Genomic DNA, 23,768 nt, shown 5'->3' with positions numbered 1-23,768 from the left:
CCGGACTATGCGCAAGCGTATCTTCAGACAACAATAAGTACCATCTGGGACTTATCCGGCATCAATCTAATATATCACGGCCACTTCTCACAACCCTCTCTCAGGGGCCTGTCCGCCGATCATTATTTCTGATATATTACACTGTGTTTCTATTCCTACGTATGCTGCCGAGCTAGGAGTTGATCCTCAGGCCGATTTTGCAAATTGACCTGAGTCTCAGGGGCTACTAGGATCAAAAGTTTTATGTTTTCCTTCAGGTGCATCTTGGGTTTTAGACGGACACACACCTTGAGGGCTACTGGATATACATATATTGGCTATATATCTTGGCAGAGAATAAATTGCACCAATCAAAAATATTCACAAAAAATCAGCCCGCGGTCGGGGTGGTGCACCACCCCAGAAGCAGTCCGGCATAAAGCTCGGGCGCCAGTGGCTGGCTCCATAGAGGGTATTTCCGGGATTAAGCTCGGCTGAATTCGTTCAATCTTTTAAAAGACCGAGGTAGTTTACGACACCTCGAACGCTGACCATCGTTGGAGCTCGGAAGTAGTCCGGCATAAAGCTTGGATTCGAATGGCTCGTTCCATAGAGAACTTTTCAGTGTTAAACTCGGATAACCTCCTTCAGACTTTTTCAAGCCAAGGGAATCTACGACACCTCGGATATAGTCCGGCGTTGGAGCTCGGATACAGTCCAGCATTGGAGCTCGGATATAGTCCGGCATTGGACCTGGATATAGTCTGACATTGGTGCTCGGCTACAAAAGATATCTCGAATGCAGTCCGGTGTTGGAGCTCGGATGCAAGAAGACACCACTGCACGGGAACAACTTCAAACCCGAGGTGTGGCGTAAAAAATAACAAGGCATTGATAAAGGTCGAGAACTTAAAGTGGCTCCCCGGATACCCGACGTGTAAACTCTTTGGATTCACTTCGGCGATTCTCAAGATCGAAGATGAGATGATTTGTTGAACCAGTTTTCAAGACCGACGACCGAAGATGAAGAACTGTTCGGAAGAATCGAGGAGCTTCCCCAACTTGAAGACCGGTTCAGGGGGCTACTGACGGTGTCCTAGACTAGGGGGTAGTCACCACTTCGTCTCCTGATTAGTTGGATTGGGCCGAGGACCCCCATGGCCGTTTACTCATGGGCCAGTTTGGACAGCCGATGTATACACTAGGAAGATTCCACAAGACTTGGTGATCAAGACAAGGACTACTCTCCACCGGCATATTCGACTAGGACTCTTGTTATCCTAGGCCTCTGGTACATTATATAAGCCGAGGCCAGGCTAGTCGATTGATCATTATGACATTACTCTTCATACCTCTAGCGTTTAGACCACAACATATGATCTCGAGGTAGATCAACTCTTGTAACCCTATATTCATCAAGATCAATCAAGAAGGAAGTAGGGTATTACCTCGATAGAGAGGGCCCGAACCTGGGTAAACATCATGTCCCCTGATAACCCACCAGTATAGAGGATCGCAACAGTTTTCGAGGGTAGAGTATTCAACCCAAATTTATTGATTCGACACAAGGGGAGCCAAAGAATACTCTCAAGTATTAGCAGCTGAGTTTTCAATTCAACCACACCTGGAAACTTAATATCTGCAGAAAAGTGTTTAGTAGCAAAGTAATATGATAGTGGTGGTAACGGTGGCAAAAGGTAATGATAGCAAAAGTAGTGTTTTTGGTATTTTGTAGTGATGATAGCAATAGAAATGGAAAAGTAAATAAGCGAAGAACAATATATGGAAAGCTTGTAGGCAATGGATCAGTGATGGAGAATTATGTCGAATGCGGTTCATCATGTAACAGTCATAACCTAGGGTGACACGGAACTAGCTCCAGTTCATTAATGTAATGTAGGCATGTATTCCGAATATAGTCATACGTGCTTATGGAAAAGAACTAGCATGACATCTTTTGTCCTACCCTCCCGTGGCAGCGGGGTCCTTATGAAAACTAAGGGATATTAAGGCCTCCTTTTAATAGAGTACCAGAACAAATCATTAACACATAGTGAATACATGAACTCCTCAAACTACGGTTATCACCGGTAAGTATCCCGATTATTGTCACTTCGGGGTTAACGGATCATAACACATAATAGGTGACTATAGACTTGCAAGATAGGATAAAGAACTCTCATATATTGATGAAAACATAATAGGTTCAGATCTGAAATCATGGCACTCGAGCCCTAGTGACAAGCATTAAGCATAGCAAAGTCATAGCAACATCAATCTCAGAACATAGTGGATACTAGGGATCAAACCCTAACAAAACTAACTCGATTACATGATAGATCCCATCCAACCCATCACCGTCCAGCAAGCCTACGATGGAATTACTCACGCACGGCGGTGAGCATCATGAAATTGGTGATGGAGGATGGTTGATGATGACGATGGCGACGGATTCGGCTCTCCGGAGCCCCGAACGGACTCCAGATCAGCCCTCCCGAGAGGTTTTAGGGCTTGGCGGTGGCTCTGTATCGTAAAACGCGATGAATCCTTCTCTCTAATTTTTTTCTCCCCGAAACAAGATATATAGAGTTGGAGTTGGAGTCGGAGGAGCTCCAGGGGGGCATGAGGTAGGGGGCGCGCCCCCACCCTCGTGGATAGGTGGTGGGCCCCCTGGCCTTCATCTTTAGCAGGTATTTTTTATATTTTCCAAAAGGTTGCTCTGTGAAGTTTCAGGTCATTCCGAGAACTTTTGTTTCTGCACATAAATAACATCATGGTAATTCAGCTGAAAAAAGCGTCAGTCCGGGTTAGCTCCATTCAAATCATGCCAGTTAGAGTCCAAATTAAGGGCAAAAGTGTTTGGAAAAGTAGATACGACGGAGACGTATCAACTCCCCCAAGCTTAAACATTTGCTTGTCCTCAAGCAATTCAATTGACAAACTGAAAGTGATAAAGAAAAACTTTTACAAACTCTGTTTGCTCTTGTTGTTGTAAATATGTAAAGCCAGCATTCAAGTTTTTAGCAAAGATTCTAACTAACCACATTCGCAAATACGCTTAGGTCTCAAGTTTACTCATATCAATAGCATAATCAACTAGCGAGCAATAATAATAAATCTCGGATGACAACACTTTCTCAAAACAATCATGATATGATATAACAAGATGGTATTTCGCTAGCCCTTTCTGAGACCGCAAAATATAAATGCAGAGCACCTTTAAAGATCAAGGACTAACTAGACATTGTAATTCATGGTAAAAGAGATCCAGTCAAGTCATACTCAATGTAAACTAACAATAATGAATGCGAATGACAGCAGCGCTCTCCAACTGGTGCTTTTTAATAAGAGGATGATGACTCAACATAAAGGTAAATAGATAGGCCCTTCGCAGAGGGAAGCAGGGATTTGTAGAGGTGCCAGAGCTCGGTTTTGAAACAGAGGTGAATAATATTTTGAGCGATATACTTTCATTGTCAACATAACAACCAAAAGATGGCGATATCTTCCATGCTACACACATTATAGGCGGTTCCCAAACAGAATGGTAAAGTTTATACTCCCCCTTCTACCAACAAGCATCAATCCATGGCTTGCTCGAAACAACGAGTGCCTCCAACTAACAAGAGTCCTAGGGGGAGTTTTGTTTGCAATTATTTTGATTTAGTTTGCATAAAGCATGGGACTGGGCATCTCGGTGACCAGCCACTTTCTCGTGAGTGAGGATCGGAGTCCACTCCTCTTGAGAATAACCCGCCTAACATGGAAGATACGGACAACCCTAGTTGATACATGAGCTATTCGAGTATACAAAACAGGATATTTATTTGAAGGTTTAGAGTTTGCCACATACAAATTTACTTGGAACGGCAGGTAGATACCGTATATAGGTAGGTATGGTGGACTCATATGGAATAACTTTGGGTTTATGGAGTTGGATGCATATTCCCGCTTAGTGCAGGTGAAGGCTAGCAAAAGACTGGGAAGCGACCAGCTAGAGAGCGACAATAGTCATGAACATGCATTAAAATTAATCAACACCGAATGCAAGCATGAGTAGGATATAATCCACCATGAACATAAATATCGTGAAGGCTATGTTGATTTTGTTTCAACTACATGCGTGAACATGTGCCAAGTCAAGTCACTTAAATCATTCAGAGGAGGATACCACCCTATCATACCACATCATAACCATTTCAATAGCATGTTGGCATGCAAGGTAAACCATTATAACTCATAGCTAATCAAGCATGGCACAAGAACTATGATCTCTAGTTGTCATTGCAAACATGTTTATTCATAATAGGCCGAATAAGGAACGATGAACTAATCATATTTACAAAAACAAAAGAGGTGGAGTTCATACCAGCTTTTCTCATCTTAGTCAGTACATCATATATCGTCATAATTGCCTTTCACTTGCACGACCGAACGATGTGAATAATAGTAATTGTGCACGTGCATTGGACTAAGCTGGAATCTGCAAGCATTCAATACACAGGAGGAGACAAGGCAATATGGGCTCTTTTGTCAGATCAACAATTATGCATATAAGAGCCTCCTCAACAATTTAATCATGGTCTTCTCCTATCGACCCCCAAAGAAAAGAAAAGAAATAAAACTATTTACACGGGAAAGCTCCCAACAAGCAAAAGAAGAACAGGAAATATTTTTGGGTCTTCTTTTTAGTTATTACTACAAGCATGGAAAGTAAACTAACTAAAAGCTACAACTGATTTTTTTTGGTTTTCCTTAAGGTTTATTAAACACACAAGAATAAAGCATAAAAAGGAAATAACCTAGCATGGATGATACAATGAAAAAGTATGAGCAGCGACATCTAGCAATGAGTGTGTGAACATAAATGTAATGTCGGTGGGAAATGCGTACTCCCCCAAGCTTAGGCTTTTGGCCTAAGTTGGTCTATGGCCATGGCTGGCCTGGCGGATATCCATAATAGTAGTTGGGGTCGTACTGCGATGCAGCGGCTATCGCCTCCTGAGCTGCAACGTGGCGACGAGCGGCCTCCACTCTCCTCTCGTACTCATCTGCCTCCTCTCTGGTAATAACATATCTTCCTTTTGCATGATGATCAAAGAAGGCAGGAGTTGGGAGAGTAATACAGACAGCACGCCGTCTGTCAAAGATTAGTCGATACTGGAGAGGTGGTTCATTCCTCTCAACAAACTGGTGGTGAACCATAGCATTAAAATTTGGGTAAGCAGGAGGTAATTCAATATCATCTTCGCGTATGGCTATACCAAGAAAATTAGCTATGCGGGTTGCATAAATTCCACCAAAGAAATCTCCATTAAATCTATTAAGATGCAACCTACGTGCAACAATGGCTCCCAAATTATAAGATTTGTGTCCTAACACAGCACTCCTAAGAATATGAGGTCAGGAACATACATATGACATGCTTCATCTTTACCATTAATGCATCTACCTATGAAGAGAGCAAAATAATGTATAGCAGGAAAGTAAATGCTCCCTATGGTAGCTTGTGTTATATCTCTAGATTCCCCCACAGTTATACTAGCAAGAAAATCTCTAAATTCATATTTGCGAGGATCCCTAATACTACCCCATTGTGGAAGTTTGCAAGCAGTGGTAAAATCCTCTAAGTCCATAGTGTAAGAATTTTCATAAAGATCAAACAGGACAATTGGAGAATTACGTGAAGATGAAAATTCAAACCTCCTCACAAAGGAACTAGTGAGATTGTGATACTGGATGCACTTCTCTTCCTTGAAGCTCACAAGATCAGCGTTATGCAAATATGCATTAAATTCTTCATTAATTCCCACTCGATCCAAAAAGTTCTCAGAAGACCATTCACAAGGACGCACTGGAGCGTCTCTTGGTGGCTCTTCATCAGCATCACGCATTGCAAGCCTGGATCCTTGCTTTCTTGAAGAACCACCCTGGAACATTTTCCTAAGCATATTTCTTCCTCTGAAAAATTCTGAAATTTTTTAGTAACTTTAAAATAAAAGTAAACCAAACTCAATAATATTGATAGCAACTACTCCTACAAATGCCTAGAGCATATATCATGCATCAAAACTACTTGGAACCATATAAATTTGACATGCAAGCTCAAGAACATGGTCACCTAGGCAGCACAAATTTGCAATGAATAAAGCACTAGAACAAAAACTAATTGGACCAATGGAGGAGTCACATACCAAGGAACAATCTCCCCAAGCAGTTTTGTGAGAGGTGCTTTGAGCAAGGAGATCGAAAATGGCAGCAAAATGAGCTTGGACTCGGGTTTGAGCTGGATATTCGTGTTTGTGGGAGGAAGGAGTGTGTGGGTGAAAGGATAAGTGGAGGAGGGCCACCGTGGGCCCACGAGGCAGGGGGGGCGCCCAGGGGGTAGGGCGCGCCCTCCACCCTCGTGGCCAGGTGGATGACCCCCCTGCTGTGTTCTCAGTGCCAAATATTCTCAAATATTCTAGAAAAAATCATATTTAAATTTTAGGGAATTTGGAGAACTTTTATTTTTGGGGTATTTTTATATTGCATGAATAATCAGATAACAGACAGAAAAATATTTATTTTTGTTTATTTAATATAAGTAACAGAAAGTAAAAGTGGGGTACAGAAGGTTGTGCCTTCTAGTTTCATCCATCTCATGCTCATCAAAAGGAATACACTAACAAGGTTGATCAGGCCCTGTTAACAAACTCATTCCGAATAACATGGAACCGGAGAAATTTCGAATAACACTATGTTACCTCAACGGGGATATGCACATCCCCAATAATAAGAATATCATATTTCTTCTTGACAGTAGGAAGAGGAAATTCAAAACCTCCAAATATAATCGATGGAATTTTTCCAATAGAGTTGATACTATGAACTTGAGGTTGTTTCCTCGGAAAGTATACCGTATGCTCATTACCATTAACATGAAAAGTGACATTGCCTTTAGTGCAATCAATAACAGCCCCTGCAGTATTCAAAAAGGGTCTTCCGAGAATAATAGACATACTATCATCCTCGGGAATATCAAGAATAACAAAGTCTGTTAAAATAGTAACATTTGCAGCTACAACAGGCACATCCTCACAAACACCGACAGGTATAGCAGTTGATTTATCAGCCATTTGCAAAGATATTTCAATGGGTATCAACTTACTCAAATCAAGTCTACGATATAAAGAGAGAGGCATAACACTAACACCGGCTCCAAGATCACATAAAGCAGTTTTAACATAGTTTCTTTTAATGGAGCATGGTATAGTGGGTACTCCTGGATCTCCAAGTTTCTTTGGTATTCCACCCTTAAAAGTATAATTAGCAAGCATGGTGGAAATTTCAGCTTTAGGTATCTTTCTTTTATTAGTAACAATATTTTTCATATACTTAGCATAAGGATTCATTTTGAGCATATCAGTTAATCGCATACGCAAAAAGATAGGTCTAATCATTTCAGCAAAGCGCTTGAAATCCTCATCATCCTTTTTCTTGGATGGTTTGGGAGGAAAAGGCATGGGTTTCTGAACCCATGGTTCTCTTTCTTTACCGTGTTTCCTAGCAACAAAGTCTTTATTATCATAACATTGATTCTTTGATTGTGGGTTATCAAGATCAACAGCAGGTTCAATTTCTATATCATTATCATTACTAGGTTGAGCATCATCATGAACATTATCATTAACATTATCACTGGTTTCAGGTTCATTACCAGATTGTGTTTCAGCATCAGAAATAGAAATATCATTTGGATTCTCAGGTGTTTCAGTAATAGGTTCACTAGAAGCATGCAAAGTCCTATCATTTTTCTTTTTCTTCCTTTTAGAAGGACTAGGTGCATCTACATTATTTCTTTGAGAATCTTGCTCAATTCTCTTAGGGTGGCCTTCAGGATACAAAGGTTCCTGAGTCATTCTACCAGTTCTAGTAGCCACTCTAACATCATAATCATTATTTTTACTATTCAATTCATTGAGCAAATCATTTTGAGCTTTAAGTACTTGTTCTACTTGAGTGGGTAACCATAGAAGCATGTTACTAATAAGTTTAAGTTCACCTTTAACATTAGCCATATAATCACCCAAGTGTTCAAGCATATTTGAATTGTATTTCAATTGTATACCAAAATAAGCATTAAAATCTTCTTGCTTATCCATAAATTTATCAAACTCATCTAAGCATGGGCTAGCAAATTTAGTAAATGGATTTCAGCTTTATCATATCTATAGAGAGAATTTACCTTTACTACATGTGTCGGGTTATCAAGACCATGAGTTTCTTCAATAGGTAATGGATTAAGATCATATGTTTCTTCAACAGGCGATAAATTAAGACCATGTATTTCTTCAATAGGAGATAAATTCTTAACATCTTCGGCTTTAATACCTTTTTCTTTCATAGATTTCTTTGCCTCTTGCATATCTTCAGGACTAAGAAATAGAATACCTCTCTTCTTCGGAGTTGGTTTAGGAATAGGCTCAGGAACTAGCTCAGGAGGTATCCAATTATTTTAATTTGTCAACATATTATTCAATAGAATTTCAGCTTCATCCGGTGTTCTTTCCCTGAAAAGAGAACCAGCACAACTAATCAGGTAATCTATGGAGGCATCGGTTAGTCCATTATAAAAGATATCAAGTATTTCATTTTTCTTAAGAGGATGATCAGGCAAAGCATTAAGTAACTTGAGAAGCCTCCCCCAAGCTTGTGGGAGACTCTCTTCTTCAATTTGCACAAAATTATATATATCCCTTAAAGCAGCTTGTTTCTTATGAGCAGGGAAATATTTAGCAGAGAAGTAATAAATCATATCCTAGGGACTACGCACACAACCATGATCAAGAGAATTAAACCATATCTTAGCATCACCCTTTAATGAGAACGGAAATATTTTAAGGATATAAAAGTAACAATTTGTCTCATCATTAGTGAACATGGTAGCTATATCATTTAATTTAGTAAGATGTGCCACAACAGTTTCAGATTCATAGCCATGAAAAGAATCAGATTCAACCAAAGTAATTATATCAAGATCAACAGAGAATTCATAATCCTTATCGGTAACACAGATAGGTGAAGTAGCAAAAGCAGGGTCAGGTTTCATTCTAGCATTTAGTGATTTCTGATTCCATTTAGCTAATAACCTCTTAAGTTCGTATATATCTTTATAAGCTAAAATAGCTAAAGAAGCTTCTTTATCAAAAACATAACCCTCGGGAATAATAGGCAAGTCTTCATCATCAATTTCATCAGTATTATCAGATTCAATATTTTCATTCTTTCTAGCCCTAGAAAGTTGTTCATCAAGAAATTCACCAAGTGGCATAGTAGTATCAAGCATAGAAGTAGTTTCATCAGAAGTATCATGCATAGCACAAGTGGCATCATCAATAACATGCGACATATCAAAATGAATAGCAGAAGCAGGTTTAGGTGTCGCAAGCATACTCATAACAGAAGGTGAATCAAGTGCAGAGCTAGATGGCAGTTCCTTACCTCCCCTCGTAGTTGAGGGATAAATCTTAGTTTTTGGATCTCTCAAGTTCTTCATAATGATAAGAAGATATAAATCCCAAGTGACTCAAAGAATAGAGCTATGCTCCCCGGCAACGGCGCCAGAAAATAGTCTTGATAACCCACATCGCAACAGTTTTCGAGGGTAGAGTATTCAACCCAAATTTATTGATTCGACACAAGGGGAGCCAAAGAATACTCTCAAGTATTAGCAGCTGAGTTGTCAATTCAACCACACCTGGAAACTTAATATCTGCAGCAAAGTGTTTAGTAGCAAAGTAATATTATAGTAGTGGTAACAGTGGCAAAAGGTAATGATAGCAAAAGTAATGTTTTTTGGTATTTTGTAGTGATGATAGCAATAGCAACAGAAAAGTAAATAAGCGAAGAACAATATATGGAAAGCTCGTAGGCAATGGATCAGTGATGGAGAATTATGCCGGATGTGGTTCATCATGTAACGGTCATAACCTAGGGTGACATAGAACTAGCTCCAGTTCATTAATGTAATGTAGGCATGTATTCCGAATATAGTCATACATGCTTATGGAAAAGAACTTGCATGACATCTTTTGTCCTACCCTCCCGTGGCAGCGGGGTCCTTACGGAAACTAAGGGATATTAAGGCCTCCTTTTAATAGAGTACCGGAACAAAGCATTAACACATAGTGAATACATGAACTCCTCAAACTACGGTCATCACCGGTAAGTATCCCGATTATTGTCACTTCGGGGTTAACGGATCATAACACATAATAGGTGACTATAGACTTGCAAGATAGGATCAAGAACTCTCATATATTGATGAAAACATAATAGGTTCAGATCCGAAATCATGGCACTCGGGCCATAGTGACAAGCATTAAGCATAGCAAAGTCATAGAAACATCAATCTCAGAACATAGTGGATACTAGGGATCAAACCCTAACAAAAATAACTCGATTACATGATAGATCCCATCCAACCCATCACCGTCCAGCAAGCCTACGATGGAATTACTCACGCACGGCGGTGAGCATCATGAAATTGGTGATGGAGGATGGTTGATGATGATGATGATGGCGACGGATTCCCCTCTTCGGAGCCCCGAACGGACTCCAGATCAGCCCTCCCGAGAGGTTTTAGGGCTTGGCGGCGGCTCCGTATCGTAAAACGCGATGAATCCTTCTCTTTGATTATTTTTCTCCTCGAAACAAGATATATAGAGTTGGAGTTGGAGTCGGAGGAGCTCCAGGGGGCCCACGAGGTAGGGGGCGCGCCCCCCACCCTCGTGGACAGGTGGTGGGCCCCTGGCCTGTTGGGGAACGTAGTAAATTCAAAAAAATTCCTACGCACACGCAAGATCATGGTGATGCATAGCAACGAGAGGGGAGACTGTTGTCCATGTACTCTCATAGACCGAAAGCGGAAGCGTTAGCACAACGCGGTTGATGTAGTCGTATGTCTTCACGATCCGAACGATCAAGTACCAAACGTACGGCACCTCCGAGTTCAGCACACGTTCAGCCCGATGACGTCCCTCGAACTCCGATCCAGCCGAGTGTTGAGGGAGAGTTTCGTCGGCACGACGGCGTGGTGACGATGTTGATGTTCTACCGACGCAGGGCTTCGCCTAAGCACCGCGACAGTATTATCGAGGTGAACTATGGTGGAGGGGGGCACCGCACACGGCTAAGAGATCAATGATCAATTGTTGTGTCTCTAGGGTGCCCCCTGCCCCCGTATATAAAGGAGCAAGGGGGGTGTGGCCGGCCAAGGGAGAGGGCGCGCCAGGAGGAGTCCTACTCCCACTGGGAGTAGGACTCCCCCCTTTCCTAGTTGGATTAGGACTTGAGGGGGAAGGAGTGGAGGAGAAGGAAGGAAGGGGGCGCCGCCCCCTCTCCTTGTCCTATTCGGACTAGGGGGAGGGGTGCGCGGCCAGCCCTTTCCTCCTCTCCTATCTTCCACCTAGGCCCACTAAGGCCCATTTGATTCCCGGGGGGTTCCGGTACTCCGGTAAAATCCCGATTTTACCCGGAACACTTCCGATATCCAAACATAGGCTTCCAATATATCAATCTTCATGTCTCGACCATTTCGAGACTCCTTGTCATGTCTGTGATCACATCTCGGACTCCGAACAACCTTCGGTACATCAAAACATATAAACTCATAATATAACTGGCATCGTAACATTAAGCGTGCGGACCCTACGGGTTCGAGAACTATGTAGACATGACCGAGACATGTCTCTGGTTAACAACCAATAGCGGAACCTGGACGCTCATATTGGCTCCTACATATTCTACGAAGATCTTTATCGGTCAGACCGCATAACAACATACGTTGTTCCCTTTGTCATCAGTATGTTACTTGCTCGAGATTCGATCGTCGGTATCTCAATACCTAGTTTAATCTCGTTACCGGCAAGTCTCTTTACTCGTTCCGTAATACATCATCCCGCGACTAACTCATTAGTTGCAATGCTTGCAAGGCTTAAGTGATGTGCATTACCGAGAGGGCCCAGAGATACCTCTCCGGCAATCGGAGTGACAAATCCTAATCTCGAAATACGCCAACCCAACAAGAACCTTCGGAGACACCTATAGAGCACCTTTATAATCACCTAGTTACGTTGTGACATTTGGTAGCACACAAAGTGTTCCTCCGGTAAACGGGAGTTGCACAATCTCATAGTCATAGGAACATGTATAAGTCATGAAGAAAGCAATAGCAACATACTAAACGATCGTGTGCTAAGCTAACAGAATGGGTCATGTCAATCACATCATTCTCCTAATGATGTGACCCCGTTAATCAAATGAGAACCCATGTCAATGGCTAGGAAACTTAACCATCTTTGATCAACGAGCTAGTCAAGTAGAGGCATACTAGTGACACTCTATTTGTCTATGTATTCACACATGTATTATGTTTCTGGTTAATACAATTCTAGCATGAATAATAAACATTTATCATGATATAAGGAAATAAATAATAACTTTATTATTGCCTCTAGGGCATATTTCCTTCAGTCTCCCACTTGCACTAGAGTCAATAATCTAGATTACACAGTAATGATTCTAACACCTATGGAGCCTTGGTGCTGATCATGTTTTGCTCGTGGAAGAGGCTTAGTCAATGGGTCTGCAGCATTCAGATCCGTGTGTATCTTGCAAATTTCTATGTCTCCCACCTAGACTAGATCCTGGATGGAATTGAAGCGTCTCTTGATGTGCTTGGTTCTCTTGTGAAATCTGGATTCCTTCGCTAAGGCAATTGCTCCAGTATTGTCACAAAAGATTTTCATTGGACCCGATGCGTATGACACCTAGATCGGATATGAACTCCTTCATCCAGACTCCATCATTTGCTGCTTCCGAAGCAGCTATGTACTCCGCTTCACATGTAGATCCCGCCACGACGCTTTGTTTAGAACTGTACCAACTGACAGCTCCACCGTTCAATGTAAACACGTATCCGGTTTGCGATTTAGAATCGTCTAGATCAGTGTCAAAGCTTGCATCAACGTAACCATTTACGATGAGTTCTTTGTCACCTCCATAAACGAGAAACATATCCTTAGTCCTTTTCAGGTACTTCAGGATGTTCTTGACCACTGTCCAGTGACCCACTCCTGGATTACTTTGGTAGCTCCCTGCTAGACTTATAGCAAGGCACACATCAGGTCTGGTACACACACTACTAGAAAAAGGGCTATAGATGGGATTGACACTAATGGCGCACCAGACAAGCGGTGCGCCATTAGTATATACTAATGGCGCACCACCTTCTGATACGCCATTAGAGTTGAAACTACTAATGGCGCACCTGGCCCAGGGTGCGCCATTAGTATAAAAAAAATTGAACTAGTGCGCCTGTCCAAACATACTAATGGCGCATCCAGACACAGTGCGCCATTACTAGTTGTAACTAGTAATGGCGCACCTGTCGGAAAGTGCGCCACTAATGTTGTTTTTTTTATTATATTTTTTATTCCTTTTTTTGCAAAACTACTAATGGCGCACCTAGTAAAAAGTGCGCCACTACTATGTTTGACCAAGCTTTGACCCACTTCTGGACATAGTAATGGCGCACTTTTCCCTTGATGCGCCATTGCTATTTTTGATACTAATGGTGCACTTTTCCATGCGGTGCGCCATTGTGGTTTTGTAGGCAAGTGCCGCAGCCCGACCGCCCACCATCTCTCTCCTCTCTCTCTCGCACGGAAACCCTATCCTCTTCTCCCTCACCCCACGCACACACGTCTCTCGGCCTCGCCCCGGCCCCGATCCATGCTACCTACCAGTGCTCCCTCCTCTTCCTGCGCGGCGGCCCTTGCCCTCCTCTCTCTTCGGTCCCCTTCGCGCCTCCTCGCGGCAGTCGCAGCCAAGGAGCCTGAGCTCGGCGGCGACGGATCGGAAGGCAGCGTCGGTGCTGGATCTGGGAGTGGTGGAGCCGCCGCCGTCCCCGCTCCACCCTCTCCCGCGCCCCCCACCTTCTCTCCCATCCGCAGATCGAGAACCTTCTCTCCCATCCGCGGATCGGGAAGGGAAGGTCCTAGATCCACATCGGGTGGGTGGGTGGGTCCTTGCGCTTCGGCGCGCCGCCGTCCACCTGGGCCGCGACCACCGAGGTCCTCGAGGCCGGCCATGGAAGTCCGACCTGCCAGCAGCCATGCCTCGCGCCCGAAACCCTAGCATGCATGCCGCAGGAACGAGGTACAGCACCGGACCCCTATGCTCCTCCTTCTTCCATGGACTTCTCACCATGAGAGGTCTCATCTCTGTAGGAAGGAGGACAACGCCATGGAAGCTGCTCCTTCCCCTTCCCCACCAGGACCATGCACGCCATGGAAGGTATCCTCTCCTGTTGCTGCTACCTTAGCTCTTTTTCCATCTCCAGATCTGATTCCTGAGCATTTGTGTCTCTGACCTGATTTGGTCAAGGGGGAGAAAGAGAAGCTGCTCCCATCCGCCTGTGCCTTCAGATTTGGCCGCCCATACAGTACGCACACAGTTTAGGGTTGCTCAAATCCATTTACACTAGTTTGGATGAAACAGAGGCTGTCACAAATGCATCACCTCATGTAGCTTCTTGGTCCGCTAGCAAGTTAGTAACTTGCATGTATTTTTTGGTGACGAACAAGTCTGACTCCAATGGATTGACTCTGTCCGTATCGCAAATTTGTTGGATTAACCCAGCAACGCTTTAGTTTTACTTCCCCCTCCCCCCTAGCTAGCTAACTCTTTTAAGGTCCAGTAGTGCGCTGTGATTAATTGTTCGATTAAATCCAGTCCTGCTAGTCCGGCACACACAGATTTACTTTACTGACGATGAATGGGCTTTATATGTTGTCGTTCCATATTATCAAGGGTTCACTGCTCTTTAAAACTACACGAGTGTGTTGTGTTGTTGGCCTGTGTCATCTTGTTAATTCTGGTTGGTCTCTATTTCTAGAATCCCTACCTGCCTGTGATATTTTTTTTGGCACTGACAGGGATGCCTATATGGTCCTATATTGTAAGTTTGCAGACTCGTATGGAACAATATCTATATTCCTCTATCCCTAGAATGTAGGCAGTTTGCTTCGCTCACATCACCAAGTTCTCCCACTATGCTTAAATCTATTCTACTCCATTTCCTGAGATGAAATTGTGATGATGGGAGTGACATTAAACAGCTTGAACATCTAATTGTGCATGTACTCCATTGTTATATACTGATCCATCTTGTCTTTGCCTCTTATTAACATTCAAATTGTTAATTGCATTGAAAGTGTTAATTGCAGGAGCAGACACAGAGGAGGAATCTGCTACCTCAAAGCAGTTGATCGACGCCGGGAGGGTGGGTACGTGATGTCGGAGGCTGTCGGGAGGGTGGTGACGAGCTACCGAAGAGATGAGTTCTGGCTCTCCTCGATGCCAGGACGAGGCGCTGCTACCGATCGGACGTGGACTCGATTGATTTTGATTTGAAATATGACGGGTTGTAATGTAAAATGCACTTCAGTTCAAAATTTCCTCCCCTTGCGAGAGGTATTCTTGGACGGAGGGAGTAGAAGATTAGTTATAGGATTTTGTTTTATTTCTGTGCAATTTTCTTTTTATTGGATACTTGTAAAGACATGGTAATATTCTTGCTATAATAAAAATTATGGTTCTATTTCATTTTTTGTTTTTAAATTATTTTTACTTATAGGTTTTTTTTTAAATTTGTGTTTTTTTTGTTTTTCAAATATACTATTAGTGGCGCATTTCAGCCTTTATTGATGGCGCACCTAGCTTTTTAGCTAGTGGCGCACCTCTAAGGTTACTAGTGGCGCACTTGGCTTTATTACTAATGGCGCACGTAAGGGTTAGTAATGGCGCACTATTAGGTGCGCCATTACTGTCTGGGATAGTAATGGCGCACCAAATGTGCGCCATTACTAAAACTTACTAATAGCGTGCTAGTAATGGCGCACCTAATGTGCGCCATTAGTAGCCAAAATAGGTGCGCCATTAATAACCTGTTTTCCAGTAGTGACAGCATTGCATACATGATAGAGCCTATGGCTGAAGCATAGGGAAGATCTTTCATTTTCTCTCTATCTTCTGTAGTGGTCGGGCATTGAGTCTTACTCAACTTCACACCTTGTAACACAAGCAAGAACCCTTTCTTTGCTTGATCCATTTTGAACTTCTTCAAAACATTGTCAAGGTATGTGCTTTGTGAAAGTCCAATTAAGCGTCTTGATCTATCTCTATAGATCTTAATGCCCAATATATAAGCAGCTTCACCGAGGTCTTCCATTGAAAAACTCTTATTCAAGTATCCCTTTATGCTATCCAGAAATTCTATATCATTTCCAATCAGCAATATGTCATCCACATATAATATCAGAAATGCTACAGAGCTCCCACTCACTTTCTTGTAAATACAGGCTTCTCCAAAAGTCTGTATAAAACCAAATGCTTTGATCACACTATCAAAGCGTTTATTCCAACTCCGAGAGGCTTGCACCAGTCCATAAATGGATCGCTGGAGCTTGCACACTTTGTTAGCTCCCTTTGGATCGACAAAACCTTCCGGTTGCATCATATACAATTCTTCTTCCAGAAATCCATTCAAGAATGCAGTTTTGACATCCATCTGCCATATTTCATAATCATAAAACGCGGCAATTGCTAACATGATTTGGACTGGCTTAAGCATCGCTACGGGTGAGAAGGTCTCATCATACTCAATCCCTTGAACTTGTCGAAAATCTTTCGCAACAAGTCGAGCTTTGTAGACAGTAACATTGCCGTCAGCGTCCGTCTTTTTCTTGAAGATCCATTTATTCTCAATTGCTTGCCGATCAACGGGCAAGTCAACCAAAGTCCACACTTTGTTCTCATACATGGATCCCATCTCAGATTTCATGGCTTCAAGCCATTTTGCGGAATCTGGGCTCACCATCGCTTCTTCATAGTTCGTAGGTTCATAATGATCTAGTAGCATGACTTCCAGAACAGGATTACCGTACCACTTTGGTGCGGATCTTACTCTGGTTGATCTACGAAGATCAATAGCAACTTGATCTGATGTTTCATGATCATCATCATTAACTTCCTCACTAGTTGGTGTAGGTGTCACAGAAACCGATTTCTGTGATGTACTACTTTCCAATAAGGGAGCAGGTACAGTTACCTCATCAAGTTCTACTTTCCTCCCACTCACTTCTTTCGAGAGAAACTCCTTCTCTAGAAAGGATCCATTCTTGGCAACGAATGTCTTGCCTTCGGATCTGTGATAGAAGGTGTACCCAACAGTCTCCTTTGGGTATCCTATGAAGACACATTTCTCTGATTTGGGTTCGAGCTTATCAGGTTGAAGCTTTTTCACATAAGCATCGCAGCCCCAAACTTTCAGAAACGACAACTTTGGTTTCTTGCCAAACCATAGTTCATAAGGCGTCGTCTCGACGGATTTCGATGGTGCCCTATTTAACGTGAATGCGGCCGTCTCTAAAGCATAACCCCAAAACGATAGCGGTAAATCTGTAAGAGACATCATAGATCACACCATATCTATTAAAGTACGATTACGACGTTCGGACACACCATTACGCTGTGGTGTTCCGGTTGGCGTGAGTTGCGAAACTATTCCGCATTGTTTCAAATGTAGACCAAACTCGTAACTCAAATATTCTCCTCCACGATCAGATCGTAGAAACTTTATTTTCTTGTTACGATGATTTTCAACTTCACTCTGAAATTCTTTCAACTTTTCAAATGTTTCAGACTTATGCTTCATCAAGTAGATATACCCATATCTGCTTAAATCATCTGTGAAGGTGAGAAAATAACGATATCCGCCACAAGCCTCAACATTCATCGGACCACATACATCTGTATGTATGATTTCCAACAAATCTGTTGCTCTCTCCATAGTACCAGAGAACGGCGTTTTAGTCATCTTACCCATGAGGCACGGTTCACAAGTACCAAGTGATTCATAATCAAGTGGTTCCAAAAGTCCATCGGTATGGAGTTTATTCATGCGCTTTATACCGATATGACCTAAACGGCAGTGCCACAAATAAGTTGCACTATCATTATCAACTCTGCATCTTTTGGCTTCAACATTATGAATATGTGTATCACTACTATCGAGATTCATCAAAAATAGACCACTCCTCAAGGGTGCATGACCATAAAAGATATTACTCATATAAATAGAACAACCATTATTCTCTGATTTAAATGAATAACCGTCTCGCATCAAATAAGATCCAGATATAATGTTCATGCTCAACGCTGGCACCAAATAACAATTATTTAGGTCAAATACTAATCCGGAAGGTAGATGTAGAGGTAGCGTGCTGACCGCGATCACATCGAATTTGGAACCGTTTCCCACGCGCATCGTCACCTCATCCTTTGCCAGTGTTCGCTTAATCTGTAGTCCCTGTTTCGAGTTGCAAATATTAGCAATAGAACCAGTATCAAATACCCAGGTGCTACTGCGAGCTCTAGTAAGGTACACATCAATAACATGTATACCACATATACCTTTGTTCACCTTGTCATCCTTCTTAGCCGCCAAATACTTGGGGCATTTCCGCTTCCAGTGACCAGTCTGCTTGCAGTAGAAGCACTCAGTTTCAGGCTTAGGTCCAGACTTGGGTTTCTTCTCCTGAGCAGCAACTTGCTTGCTGTTCTTCTTGAAGTTCCCCTTCTTCTTCCCTTTGCCCTTTTTCTTGAAACTAGTGTTCTTGTTGACCATCAACATTTGATGGTCCTTGATTTCTACCTCCTCAGCTTTTAGCATTGCGAAGAGCTCGGGAATTGTCTTATTCATCCCTTGCATATTATAGTTCATCACGAAGCTCTTGTGGCTTGGTGGCAGTGATCGAAGAACTCTGTCAATGACACTATCCACCGGAAGATTAACTCCCAGGTGAGTCAAGTGATTATGGTACCCAGACATTCTGAGTATATGTTCACTGGCAGAACTATTCTCCTCCATTTTGCAGATGTAGAACTTATTGGAGACTTCATATCTCTCAATCCGGGAATTTGCTTGAAATATTAAATTCAACTCCTGGAACATCTCATATGCTCCATGACGTTCAAAACGTCGTTGAAGTCCCGGTTCTAAGCCGTAAAGCATGGCACACTGAACTATCGAGTAGTCATCAGCTTTGCTCTGCCAGACGTTCTTAGCGTCGTCAGTTGCATCAGCAGCAGGCCTAGCACCCAGCGGTGCTTCTAGGACGCAATTCTTCTGTGCAGCAATGAGGATAATCCTCAAGTTACGGACCCAGTCCGTGTAATCGCTACCATCATCTTTCAACTTTGCTTTCTCAAGGAACGCATTACAATTCAATGGAACAACAGCACGGGCCATCTATCTACAATCAAACATAGACAAGCAAGATACTATCAGGTACTAAGTTCAAGATAAATTTAAGTTAAATTAATCATATTACTTAAGAACTCCCACTTAGAAAGACATCCCTCTAATCCTCTAAGTGATCACGTGATCCAAATCAACTAAACCATAACCGATCATCACGTGAAATGGAGTAGCTTTCAATGGTGAACATCACTATGTTGATCATATCTACTATATGATTCATGCTCGACCTTTCGGTATCAGTGTTCCGAAGCCATATCTGCATATGCTAGGCTCGTCAAGTTTAACCTGAGTATTCTGCTTGTGCAAAACTGGCTTGCACCCATTGTAGATGGACGTAGAGCTTATCACACCCGATCATCACGTGGTGTCTGGGCACGACGAACTTTGGCAATGGTGCATACTCAGGGAGAACACTTTTATCTTGAAATTTAGTGAGAGATCATCTTATAATGCTACCGGCAATCAAAGCAAGATAAGATGCATAAAAGATAAACATCACATGCAATCAATATAAGTGATATGATATGGCCATCATCATCTTGTGCTTGTGATCTCCATATCCGAAGCACTCTCATGATCACCATCGTCACCGGCGCGACACCTTGATCTCTATCGTAGCATCGTTGTCGTCTCGCCAATCTTATGCTTCCATGACTATCGCTACCGCTTAGTGATAAAGTAAAGCATTATAGGGCGATTACATTGCATACAATAAAGCGACAACCATATGGCTCCTGCCATTTGCCGATAACTCAGTTACAAAACATGATCATCTCATACAATAAAATTTAGCATCATGTCTTGACCATATCACATCACAACATGCCCTGCAAAAACAAGTTAGACGTCCTCTACTTTGTTGTTGCAAGCTTTACGTGGCTGCTACGGGCTTAGCAAGAACCGTTCTTACCTACGCATCAAAACCACAACGATAGTTTGTCAAGTTGGTGTTGTTTTAACCTTCACAAGGAACGGGCGTAGCCACATTCGGTTCAACTAAAGTTGGAGAAACTGACACCCGCCGGCCACCTATGTGCAAAGCATGTCGGTAGAACCAGTCTCGCGTAAGCGTACATGTAATGTCGGTCCGGGCTGCTTCATCCAACAATACTGCCGAACCAAAGTATGACATGCTGGTAAGCAGTATGACTTATATCGCCCACAACTCACCTGTGTTCTACTCATGCATATAACATCAACGCATAAACCAGGCTCTGATACCACTGTTGGGGAACGTAGTAAATTCAAAAAAATTACTATGCACACGCAAGATAATGGTGGTGCATAGAAACGAGAGGGGAGAGTGTTGTCCACGTACCCTCGTAGACCGAAAGCGGAAGCGTTAGCACAACGCGGTTGATGTAGTCGTACGTCTTCACGATCCGGCCGATCAAGTACCGAACGTACGGCACCTCTGAGTTCAGCACACGTTCAGCCCGATGACGTCCCTTGAACTCCGATCCAGCCGAGTGTTGAGGGAGAGTTTCATCAGCACGATGGCGTGGTGACGATGTTGATGTTCTACCGACACAGGGCTTCGCCTAAGCACCGCTATAGTATTATCAAGGTGGACTATGGTGGAGGGGGCACCGCACACGGCTAAGAGATCAATGATCAATTGTTGTGTCTCTAGGGTGCCCCCGTATATAAAGGAGCAAGGGGGGTGTGGCCGGCCAAGGGAGAGGGCGCGCCAGGAGGAGTCCTACTCCCACTGGGAGTAGGACCCCCCCCCCCTTTCCTAGTTGGATTAGGACTTGAGGGGGGAGGAGTGGAGGAGAAGGAAGGAAGGGGGCGCCCCCCTCTCCTTGTCCTATTCAGACTAGGGGGAGGGGCGTGCGGCCAGCCATTGCCTCCTCTCCTCTCTTCCACCTAGGCCCATTTGATTCCCGGGGGGTTCCGGTAACCTCCCGGTACTCTAGTAAAATCCCGATTTTACCCAGAACACTTCCGATATCTAAACATAGGCTTCCAATATATCAATCTTCATGTCTCAACCATTTCGAGACTCCTCGTCATGTCCGTGATCACATCCGGGACTCCGAACAACCTTCGGTACATCGAACCATATAAACTCATAATATAATTGTCATCGTAACGTTAAGCGTGCGGACCCTACGGGTTCGAGAACTATGTAGACATGACCGAGACACGTCTCTGGTTAATAACCAATAGTGGAACCTGGATGCTCTTATTGGCTCCTACATATTCTACGAAGATCTTTATCGGTCAGACCGCATAACAACATATGTTGTTCCCTTTGTCATCGGTATGTTACTTGCCCGAGATTCGATCGTCGGTATCTCAATACCTAGTTCAATCTCATTACCGGCAAGTCTCTTTACTCGTTCTGTAATACATCATCCCGCAACTAACTCATTAGTTGCAATGCTTTCAAGGCTTAAGTGATGTGCATTACCGAGATGGCCCAGAGATACCTCTCCGACAATCGGAGTGACAAATCCTAATCTCGAAATACGCCAACCCAACAAGTACCTTCGGAGACACCTGTAGAGCACCTTTATAATCACCCAGTTACATTGTGACGTTTGGTAGCTCACAAAGTGTTCCTCCGGTAAACGGGAGTTGCATAATCTCATAGTCATAGGAACATGTATAAGTCATGAAGAAAGCAATAGCAACATACTAAACGATTGTGTGCTAAGCTAACGGAATGGGTCATGTCAATCACATCATTCTCCTAATGATGTGATCCCATTAATCAAATGACAACCCATGTCAATGGCTAGGAAACTTAACCATCTTTGATCAATGAGCTAGTCAAGTAGAGGCATACTAGTGACACTTTGTTTGTCTATGTATTCACACATGTATTATGTTTCCGGTTAATACAATTCTAGCATGAATAATAAACATTTATCATGATATAAGGAAATAAATAATAACTTTATTATTTCCTCTAGGGCATATTTCCTTCATGGCCTTCATCTTTTTGAGGTATTTTTTATATTTTCCAAAAAGTTGCTCCGTGAAGTTTCAGGTCATTCCGAGAACTTTTGTTTCTGCACATAAATAACATCATGGTAATTCTGCTGAAAACAGCGTCAGTCCAGGTTAGTTCCATTCAAATCATGCAAGTTAGAGTCCAAAGCAAGGGCAAAAGTGTTTGGAAAAGTAGATACGACGGAGACGTATCATCCCCTGTCTCCTGTTACCCATCGATCCTAAGACACGCAGCTAGGGACCCCCTACCCGAGACCTGCCGGTTTTGACACCGATAATACCCCCTTACTATCAGCCTAGCAAAGTTGTATAGATCATTTGTCCGTCGCTTTGTGAGTTTTCATCCATTTGTTCGAGAAGCGGGGAGAAGTTTCAAACATTTCGGCCGCGAGGTGCGGCCACTGGCGTAGGCCTAGTTAGTATTTTGATTACATCAAATTCAGATGGAGTTCGGACATCATCAAAATCGATATGTGCCTGTGGCGTGCTCTCACGACCCCGTGGAAAAAAATTGGTAAAGTTTGGCACAAGTTTTCATGACCACTCCTTCCAAACCGGAGCATCTCACATGAAGGATCATGGTTTTCCAAAAGGAGACGTGTCAATTCAAACTCCTGTGGCCAGTGACTTCATCGTTTGGCCTCATAAAAATTTCCCCATGGTACGCAATCACCAATATACCACGTGTTTGATTTTCTAGCGCATTTGAGGTATCGTTAGCTATATTTAAGACATTTTTTGAGATTAACGTGCATTTTGTGCATAAAAAAAAATTACAACCGGAACTGCATGTGCTGTCGAAAGGGATGAGGATCGCCGTTCGATCTGCGAGCATCCAACGGTGCAGACGTACGATCCGTGGGGTTTGGGTTCTGGCCAACCACAAAGCACGACTCAGATCGTGGGCGGGGTGGCGGGGTTTGGTCGGAACAGCGGCTTTCATCAACGAATCGTGTGCTATTCGCAAACCAAATTGCATATATTTGTTCACACATATTGTAGTGAGATCAATTGAGTGTGCTACCTCAATGATATAATAATAATAATAATAATAATAATAATAATAATAATAACAAAAAACAGTTCATATTCATTGTCTGAGCTGACAGCATATTAAGGTCAACATATTAATGGTTCTTACATCAACAGAAAACCGGGCATAACTCACAAATTTAGTACACGTGATAGTTCTAAATTGAATGAATTAAGTTGCAGAGTTGGCATAAAGACTAGTCTTAAAGCTTGATTCCCATGTACATGGGGGAACTGCGATCATTAAGTTGACCCCGGATAAACTTGGGGTTTTTGATGATTTTACGATGCTCTGTTACACGGGTGCATGATCCCTTGGCTGGCAACTCATCAAATTCATCGTACTCGTCTTGATCGGCAACATCGTCGACACCCAGTACCCTTCTCTTCCCATGCATCGCTAAATGGCCGTTCTTATGCAAGGGGT

The sequence above is a fragment of the Triticum urartu genome, chromosome 1A (genome assembly GCF_056163025.1).
Source record: "Triticum urartu cultivar PI428250 chromosome 1A, HENAU_Tu73, whole genome shotgun sequence".
Lineage (NCBI taxonomy): Eukaryota > Viridiplantae > Streptophyta > Magnoliopsida > Poales > Poaceae > Triticum > Triticum urartu.
The sequence above is the reverse complement of the archived record's forward strand: the minus strand, read 5'-3'. Positions refer to the sequence as shown.